We start from the raw sequence: 9,610 nt of genomic DNA on the forward strand, positions 1-9,610 counted from the left end.
AGAAAATTGTGCAAAAGGGACTTTCTACAAATTAAAAAAAAGCACCAGCAAACAAACTTCTAATGCTCACAATTGCATCACACACACATACATTAATGATATCCCCAAACAATCTGGAGGAACCAGCCCTTTTTGCATGTCAACTATATGTGCCTCTGTGTGTTTCCAATGTAACAAAGGCCAAAGAGAATCAAGATGATAATCATAACCATGAGGGGGAAAAAGAAATCAAGCTGTCGTTACTACTTTGATGTTAACAAAAGGCTGCATTTTTCACAATAAATACATACAAGATGAACACATCGACAGTGGACATGACAAATGCATATGTCTAAGTTTTACAATTCAAGTTTTTAAACCTCAGGCTATCTCACTGAACACAACTGCATTACCCATTAACTGCAATATTGAATCGATATCTGCTGTGGCTGAGTAGTGAGTAAGTTAAGCAGCACACTGCTGCAGAGTGACCGTATTGATCCAATATTGCAGGTTTATGTTTGCAAAACACAAAATGAAGCACTGTGTATAAAGTCATTGTATTTGTTACCGAACTATAGCTGACTGCTTTCATATTGATTCAATTGGGCGTTTTATTATAGGTAATAATATACAAAGGGATGTGCAGTTTATATGCTTCAAGAAAATATGAGTCTGTCACACCCAGTAAAGTGCTTTAAGTGTCTTTTGTAACATGAACTTTAATAAATCCACATCGCTTCCACATCTTCTTCTTGTGATTTTTGCAATAGTTTGAAAAACTTCTTTCAGACAAGATGCATATTTTTATTCATTTATTTATGATTGCATTCTGAGTAGAGCACTCAATATTTGTTTAATCAATATTGTGTTTAAAGTTAATATGCAGTGAAAAGGTTCTTTGGCTGTTGCTGAGCGTACGCACCTCCACAGTGAAGCCACTCAAATGGAAATATGAGGAAAGATTCATATTCTACTCCTCCTTCACTACCTGAACACAATTTACAACACATATAGTGTCAGTACGGTTTCTCACAATGATAACAATTGTTCTCAATCCTGAATACAGATCTGTATCACCACCATTTTATAACCATTTGCTTGAGCTGAAACCTATATCCCCAGAAAATGTCATCAAAATCTAACTTTTTGACTAATGCTCACAGAGAAACAAATGAGCATGGCGACAAAAAAACCTGACTTCCTTGCAGAGTTAGTAATGTAGGAGTAAGGAGACAACCTGTCCTATAGAGACAGAGACAAGTTGAAGAAATGAGTGGAAAAACAAAGAGTGCACGTGCACTCCATGGTGCAATTAACCACTGAACAACTAACCAACTAACCTCGACTCATACAAATATTTGTTCCTGCATAATGATGATGATGATGATGATGATGCTCTTTACTCGTAGTCGCGAACAGCAACATAAACGGTGACTCCTGCATTATCATCTGTGTGGAAGACAACAGTGAACTGGGTCAGAAACGGTAATCAATAGCACACATTTGATTTGACCATTAGTTCAGCATGTACACATGTCACTCTGCTGATGTGATCAGACTGCATCAACACGAACAATAAGCTCCAAACCACATAGTGAGGGACACCATAGCAGAGCGCAGTGATGTGGTCGGATGAGTCATCCTTCACCATATTCTCAGGAGGATGGCGAAAGAAGTATGGCTGCAGACAAAAAAAAGGAAAATAAAAGTCTTGTTCCTTTAAAGCTGATGGACAATGTCATGAGGTCAAGGAAAGATGTGGCGGAAGAGCTGTAAGATTTTATACTAACAGGAAGGAAAAACACGACATCACACATGATTACACTGATATATCGACAAGAGTTCACCTTCAATATGCCTGTATTTGTCAACGTCTGACTGAACAGATGTGGCCACTAATGTAAAGTATAAAACAGATGCTCTGTTTCACCGTGGGACTGTGCTGATGCAACTTCAATCTTGCATCACTTTATATGTTGTTGCGGCAATTAATTGTCAGATGCCTTTATTGTCTTTCCTTGATGGAAAGTGCAATACCTTGTTCCTTCTATCAGGAAGCAACGACAAGTACAACGAAACGAAAAGGGACAGGAAATGACATCAGCCACAGAGGCTACTGGGAGCTAACAGCAGTTAGCATTTGGAAAAGAGATAATTTGCAGGCACATTGCCGTCATATATAACATGTATCCACTGGACAGATAAATTCTCTGAGGCTGGAAGTTTGTGTAGAACTCTGTGCTGCACTGTGGAGCCAAGAATAGAACTATTCGCAGACTTCCGGTTTTCCGATATCGTTGCCCTTGCAAGCACTCTCGCGTGTTTTACAGATAAAGCGGAGCTCCGCGAAACAACAATTCCAGGAATGTAGCGCATTGTGACGTCCCAATGAAGGCGGAAGTCGACATCACGTGTTTTATCTCCTGTACTTAGACTGAGGACCACAAAAACATGAGTGAGTCATCTTTTTCCACACTTTGCTGACTGATGGGGCCTCCAGAGTCTGAAATATAAGGTTTTAAATTATTAAAAAGTTGATTTTGCATAATATGGGACCTTTAAAGGATATTGTGACATCACCCGTAAGAGTCTGAATTTCTGTTTTGAAGCCTCCAGATTTGCAATATGAAGTACAAATACTTTGTAACTGTACTTAAGAAATTCACGTATATGTACTTCACTTTATTTTTCATATTTCTAGCAACTTTTACTCCCCTACTTTTCCTGTAACTCTCTTTTTGTTACTCATTACTACCAAATACAATCAGCAACTTTACACGACATTTTTGCCATTAACGCACTTCAACACAGGGTTAAGTGTCTTGAACTCGCCCTACCACTGAGCTACCATGGCGCAATCCTTATTACTAATAAAATGTAAGTACATTTTGTATCAGAAAATTACTTAGTACAGTAAATGTCATTTACTTTAAGACTTTTACTTATTATAAAAAGTGACTTCAACTTCTACCAAAGTCATTTTCTGCTAAGATACTTGACCTCATACCATATTGAGGTTGCAACTGAAAATCCACCAACAACCAGGCTCCTATTGGGCGATAGATAAATACACCACCATGCTTTATCGTCTATTTTCCTCTAAATGAAAACATCATTTGCTACATTTTGTGCTATTGAAGAAGACCTTAAACTTAGCTACTTACGGGAAGACTCCATCCACTTTTTTTATATATATGGTCGATGTTCATGACAGACCAATACTTCATGACCCACATTTCTAAAATATTTTCCTATCCAATCTGTAATCCTTACAACACTGTTTTACTATAGTTGTATGAATGCTACGAGTGCCTAGCTTACCATTTTCAAGTCAGGTTTTGCAAAAGTGAATTTATAGCCTTCAGAATGCAGTCTAATATTTTCATTTTGAATTGCAGTAATCTAGTTGCATATCGTATTATCTTATTGTCACTCATTGTCACTCATTTGTTATCATGAAAGAGTGTAACCTATGTGCTAAAGGAGAAACTCAGGCAGGTTTAGCTGTGGGGGTAATTTTCCTGGCATGGCTTGACTCAACAGATTGTAATGACAAGTTGTTCTGATCACTTTAAGATTGAACATGTTGGATATGTTGGATATTTTGGACTGACATGTTAGACAGGTTTCTCCTGTGCCATCAACACAACACCATAGGGAATATTTTCTGAAGACAGACAGGTGGTCTAACATCTCTCTCTGATGGAGACTGTGGTGAGAGCACTATTAAGGGTTACAGCATCTGCATAGGTGCTCTTTTTGTCTAATTTATATATTGTTACAGGTTGTTAAGCTGAACAATAATTGGTTTGCAGAAACACATGCGCTAGAATAATATTTTATATGGTTTCTATTCATTAAACCAGGACTGATGACTATTGTTGTAAAATGCGAGAGTTTAATGACTGATTTCTATAAAGGTATTTAATGTCATGTTTCAGCCTTTATACAGTGAACTACTCTCTTTCACTGCTGCTTTTTTATTCTTGAGAATATAACCGTAATTATCAATTACATAATAAAAAAAAATCTCCGCAAAATGTGTGAATGCATCCAGGATTAGGGCAATTTGGGAAAAATGGTGATTTGCTTTTTTTTTTGAGTGTGAAGAAAAGACTAATATCACTGTCAAGTCCATTAAATCCCCACCTACAGCCAATTAGCTTAGCTTAGCAGAAAGAGACTGGACACAAGGAGTAAAAACCCAGAGTCGACTCAACATGATTAAACTCTTTTCTTTGATCAGTTTAAGGATCAAAGCTCTCAGGCTTCACAGCACATCTCGTCATTTAATGTAATCCATTGCATGAAAGTAAAAAATGTGTTTCCCAATTCTCAAACTTCAGCTACCAAAGAATATAAACATGCAGAGGTCAAACCAGTCTGCACTTGTGAAACTCGCTGCAAAATTGTTAATAAGGGAGGTTTTTCTATTGTATATTAAACAAATTGTCCATACTTTTAGTATTCTTTAGATTCTCATCTGAGCTGCAACATCAGACAAAACCCTCCCTTGTCCATGATAAATCCAATCTGTGACTCTGAACCATCTGCAGATGTGGCTGTAAGGATAAATTGTTGTTTGTCTTTGTATATTGCTCCCGAGGCTGTTGACTTCTCCTTGGCGCCTCTTACCCAGTGTCAAAGGATTGGCTGCAGCTCCCGTGTTACCATTAATGGATGAAAACCCAATCTGTGTTTCTGCTTTAAAGTGAATTAATTTAAATATGTACAACAGTATTTAAAACAGTTATTGCAATCCCAAATGAAAACATTGCACGGTCGTAGTTGCCAGATTCCTGCGCTGCAATTATACCCAGCATTACACTGTGTTAGCAAACCACAAAAAGGTTACATAAATAAAAAATCCACTGACAAATTGTATAAAAGAGGCAAAGACTGTATGTCATGTCATGTTCTGCCGTGAGCTTCCTCTCTTCTTTCAGCTGTCTGTGTTTCAACACATCTTCTCCGCAGACTAGGGTTGCCAACCATTCTGTAAAATAAGGATGCTGTTCCGTATTTGACAGATAAGACATGTTCTGTATTGAACTGATACAGAACACACTTTGTTCTTTATTTTGATGATCAAGTCAGTCTTAAAGGTGCATTATGTAATAAATCTAAAGCAACTGGCAATAAAAGCCTCCTAATATGTCACAGAGACTCAGGAATAATGTTCATATAGCAAACTGAACTCAGCAACAACAACAGTACAGCCAAAATATTTGCATTAAAAAAAATACATTTTGCAGACTGCAAATCATCTTTATGTTTTGAAGTCATGTTTTGGCATGTGGCGCCACCTAACGCCATCTACCAATCATTGCAGTCAGTAGAGTCTCAGCTGTTACGTCAAATAACGACACCTAAAAGACCCTTGACACTTGATTAGTCCATGCAGGAGCCATGAATAAATGAATAGTTATTATCTATTATAGCAAGGTGTATAGATGGTTATATTTTGGCATTTTTTTATTTTAATTATGATATTTTTTAGTTAACCACCTGCTCATGTTCAAGTCAAGTCCAGTCCACCCACTAACAAATATTGTGTGATTTGTATGAGGGAAAATAAAATCCTCCTCCTGCTGTCAGGCCCTCTCCATCTGTCTGTCATTCATTACTCTCCAACACAAAATGGGCACTTTTAATTGGATCTGTGTACTATACTATATAAGGTGTGTGTAAAGTGCAATGCTTAAAAACATTATAAGCATTGCCTTTGGTCTTAACTGATCAAAACACCGAAACACAAGTACAGTTATTGTTTTTAATAATATGGTTATAATATATTGTTGTATAATATTGTTATCAGTGAAGCCAGTATTTCTGTTAACAGTTTTCTTTAATCCTTGATGACACATCGTGGTTATATTAAGCTTTAATATAAAACTTTTCTTGCATGTATCCCCTTTTTTAATTTAAATATTAATCCTGCTCATCATTTCCCAGCAATAAACCAAAACAATAGGAGAAACATTTTCAGTGATGCTTGGCGATGGAGGTGTGATAGGCAACTCATGTCATTTCTTGAAGCTTTCCATCTTTCGAAACAATCTGGTGATGTGTTTCAGCAATATTTTCAGCTGCCAGATTCTGTTATTCCCACACACTTAACCTTTTGGAGCTCATAAATATGTATGCACAGCTCCAGTGCATTCAAAGAAAAAAACTGTGGATTCTGCCAGGAAATATTTGTTTTTAAATTGATGTTGGGCCAATATTTGATAAGACAGCTGTGGCTGATGGGTGAACGGGAAGATACAATCCTAAACAGATTGCTTAGCTGCTGATAATATCTGTTCTGTTGGTTTTATTTCATTAAAATAGATACAAATAAATGCAATGTAGATGTGGCTGTAGAAAAGTTACGTTTCTCCCTTTCTCTGTTCCGTGCTAACATTGTCTTCCGAAACCCGGAGAACAAGCACTTCTATTCAAAATGCATCCAAAAGTGGCATGAGCAGGTAGGTGAGAAAAGTCGAGAGGTTATCAAGAATGCAACTGGGTAGTTTCCCCACAGAAAGTAATGATACAATGTGAGTATGTGTACCATCCAAAGTGGCTTTTTTGTTTAGAAACAACCATAAAATATTCAAAGCAGTCACTATCAAAAAAGAGAAAGAACTTTAATTTAAAAAAAAACATTATATTTGTTGGGTAGAGCTATGATAGTAATAAGAGAAAGAAGTTGGGCTTCTTGCTTTGTTTTCACAATAATTTTATTCTGTTAGTCAGAATTTTTTTTATTTCTCAGTCTTGCTAAAACACTGAAACAAAATCAGGGACGTCAATAGTTGTTTCTACTTGTGAACAGAGGTGAATCAAAAGAAGGAATGGAGTGAGTGGGAAATGAGATCTTCCATAGTTGCCTCTACTAGCCTATACACCCTGAATGATGGAGATACAGATGTATGAGTGGAGCAGCTGTTACTCTCAGGTGTAATTAACAAACGGCTCAGTCACAGCCCTGGTGGACCCAGGAGGCCTGACGGAGCGCTGAACAATCAGTGCACCTCAGAGAACACCAAGATTCAGCAGCAGGCTTCACTCGGCTTATTACAGTCAGAGACTTTAAATGGATCGGCTTAATTGCCGAGGCATCTCTCAGACCATCTGTGTGTGTGTGTGTGTGGGAGTGCATGTTTGAGCTCGGTCCGCCCTGCGTGTGTGTGAGTGATCGCTACGACACAGCAGAACCAAAAGTTCGGGAAAAAATAATCAATGAAATCAGCCGGGAAATTGTGTTCAGACACAGAGTCACTTGGGCTCATACAACAAATGTGACAAGACTTGTAATGTAAAGATTATGCATGGTTTCTCTTGTCGCTCTCTAAGACGTACACAGACACACACAAAGGTCTCCCACCAGATGCAGCATTCAAAAATGACAAAAAGAGGATGTTAACACAAACTCCCTTCTCGGTTCTCTCCAAACTTCCTCCCGACACATCTCTTTCTGTCTGAGCAGGAGGCCGTGTTCTCTCGAATCAGCATGTCTGCTGGGGGCTCCCTGGTGGCTGGAGGCCCGATCTACTGTAATTTGCCAGGCCTATTACTCCCACAAATGCTGTGAGCCCTGTGAGTGTGAAGCAGTTGGTGGAATAAAGAGCAAGAAAGATTGAAAGAGTGAGAGAGCACACAGTACCTCAGGATTGCTGCTGTCTCGCCACTGTGTCTGAGAGTGTGTGATGTGTTGTACTAAAGGCACCAATTACGCACCAGAGAGCACTGCTGATGGTTCTACAGAGCAAGTGCCGAGGAAAAAAACAGTTGCAGGGGGGAGGCCTTTAGGTCCAAAAGACAACAACAAAAAAAGTGCTAGAGACGAGCCACTTGGGGCTTTTCTCTCCTAATAGTGGTCTGCTCGCTAGTCGTATGGAGGTGTCTGGTTGGATTGCAGCCATGCAGGAATTTATGTCTGTTATTTTCAGAGGGCCAACCCAAGTGAGACCAACACCAATCAAATGCTCTCAATAAAACTAACTTCCCTGTGGAAGTCTCACAGATTTGATTTGAAGTCTATAAACCTAGAATCTAGTGGGTGTGAAGCTGAGAAGCCGTGATACTTACTCTTTGTCAGATCAAAAACCTCCACCCTCTGTTTAAGGAAACCACTGGATGATTGTGCTCGTTTTATGGCATTTACAAGCAGAAATCTGTAAATCCACCTTTATGTGTTGTGTGACACATCATGAGGAAACACTTTCTGAAGAGAAGCCAAAAAAAAAAGATTGGCTATCAACCGGTTAGACAAGAAATTTCTTTCCAAGTCGTTTTTATAATTTGTTCTTCTGGTATGTAAGAAACAAAAGAGTCACCTGTCAAAGTCTCGATAGGTGCCAGGAGAAAATGTAGAGATACTTGCTCGTACATAAGCAGATAATTACAAGTCTGAGCACAGGTGCAGAATTTCTTTAGCCACAGCAGCGTTACAACACAACAGCAGAGATGACTTGCTCACTCATGCAGATTGTGTTAGATAGAAGCTGGAAAAACAGCGACGTCAGAAGAGAATGGAGTGAAACAGGCCATCGATATTCAAGATATCTCTCCTTGCCTTGCATGTCAATGTGAGCCAGCACAGCCACACCTATGTTGCACAGATGGAGTGTGTAAACTTTCCCATTCCCCCTCCCGTTCCTCACTGTAATCTCCGTCTCTCTCTCTCTCTCTTTCATCTTTCTTGTCCCATATTCTTCCTCCCTCTCATCTCCCCATGTGTCACTCAGCAGCTCTGTCTCGCTCTGCCAGCAGTGAAGCACCTCGGCTTCCAACCTGTTCTGCCCAAATTGAACAAATGAAGCCTTGCGAAATTGGCAAGCCCGGTGGGAACACCATGGCAGGGTAAACATTAGCTGAAACCTTTGATTCATAAACATGCTCTGCTCTCACAAGTTTTCATGGGGAAACATGCCGTCATGGGCTTCTCTCTATGGGTGAGGCACATTTACGGCAGTCAGCAGAACAGATCGGTGGAGAGAAAACGGGAAAGAGAGAATAGCAAGAGCTGGGTCAGGGCTTATGTGGTTTTCAGTATAACAAGCAATCAGATGGGCTCAGAAACTGTCTGGCAGAGTCTGATTGAGGGCAGCACAAGTGAATTCAATCATGATCTCCAATTATCAGTCAAGAAATATTAGAGGGAAAAACCTCTCCACACCTGATTGCTCACTACGTTTATTCATTGAACAACCATTGGCTTAGTTTAGTGTCTAATCAGTTAAGCTGGGGACACACGACAAGAGTTTTTGCCTGGTTTTGCCCACAATTGATATTTGGGCAGAGTCTGCACCAGTCAGAACTTGTTGGGGACAGTTGGCATGGCTAGTTGGCACAGAAATATGTTGGTGTGCGAGGGTAAGAGACACAACTCAACCTCAGTCGCAGTCAATCAAACATGTTTGAATTTGAATCTGGATGCAATCAGATAGTGTGTGCTGATTAACCCAACAGCAAATGAAAAAGAGTAGGTGGGACACGATGGCGATGTTTGTTTAGCCTTTAAACTCAGTTCTTAAAGGGGACCTAGACCGGAAGTTCCAATTCAACAACGCTGTTTTTTAGTGTGAGTTTGTTTACAAAGCCCTGAAGGTTCAAAACAAACAGTTCAGCCATTGCTGAG

Source organism: Microchirus variegatus (assembly GCF_963457635.1).
Source record: "Microchirus variegatus genome assembly, chromosome: 8".
Taxonomy (NCBI): Eukaryota; Metazoa; Chordata; class Actinopteri; order Pleuronectiformes; family Soleidae; genus Microchirus; species Microchirus variegatus.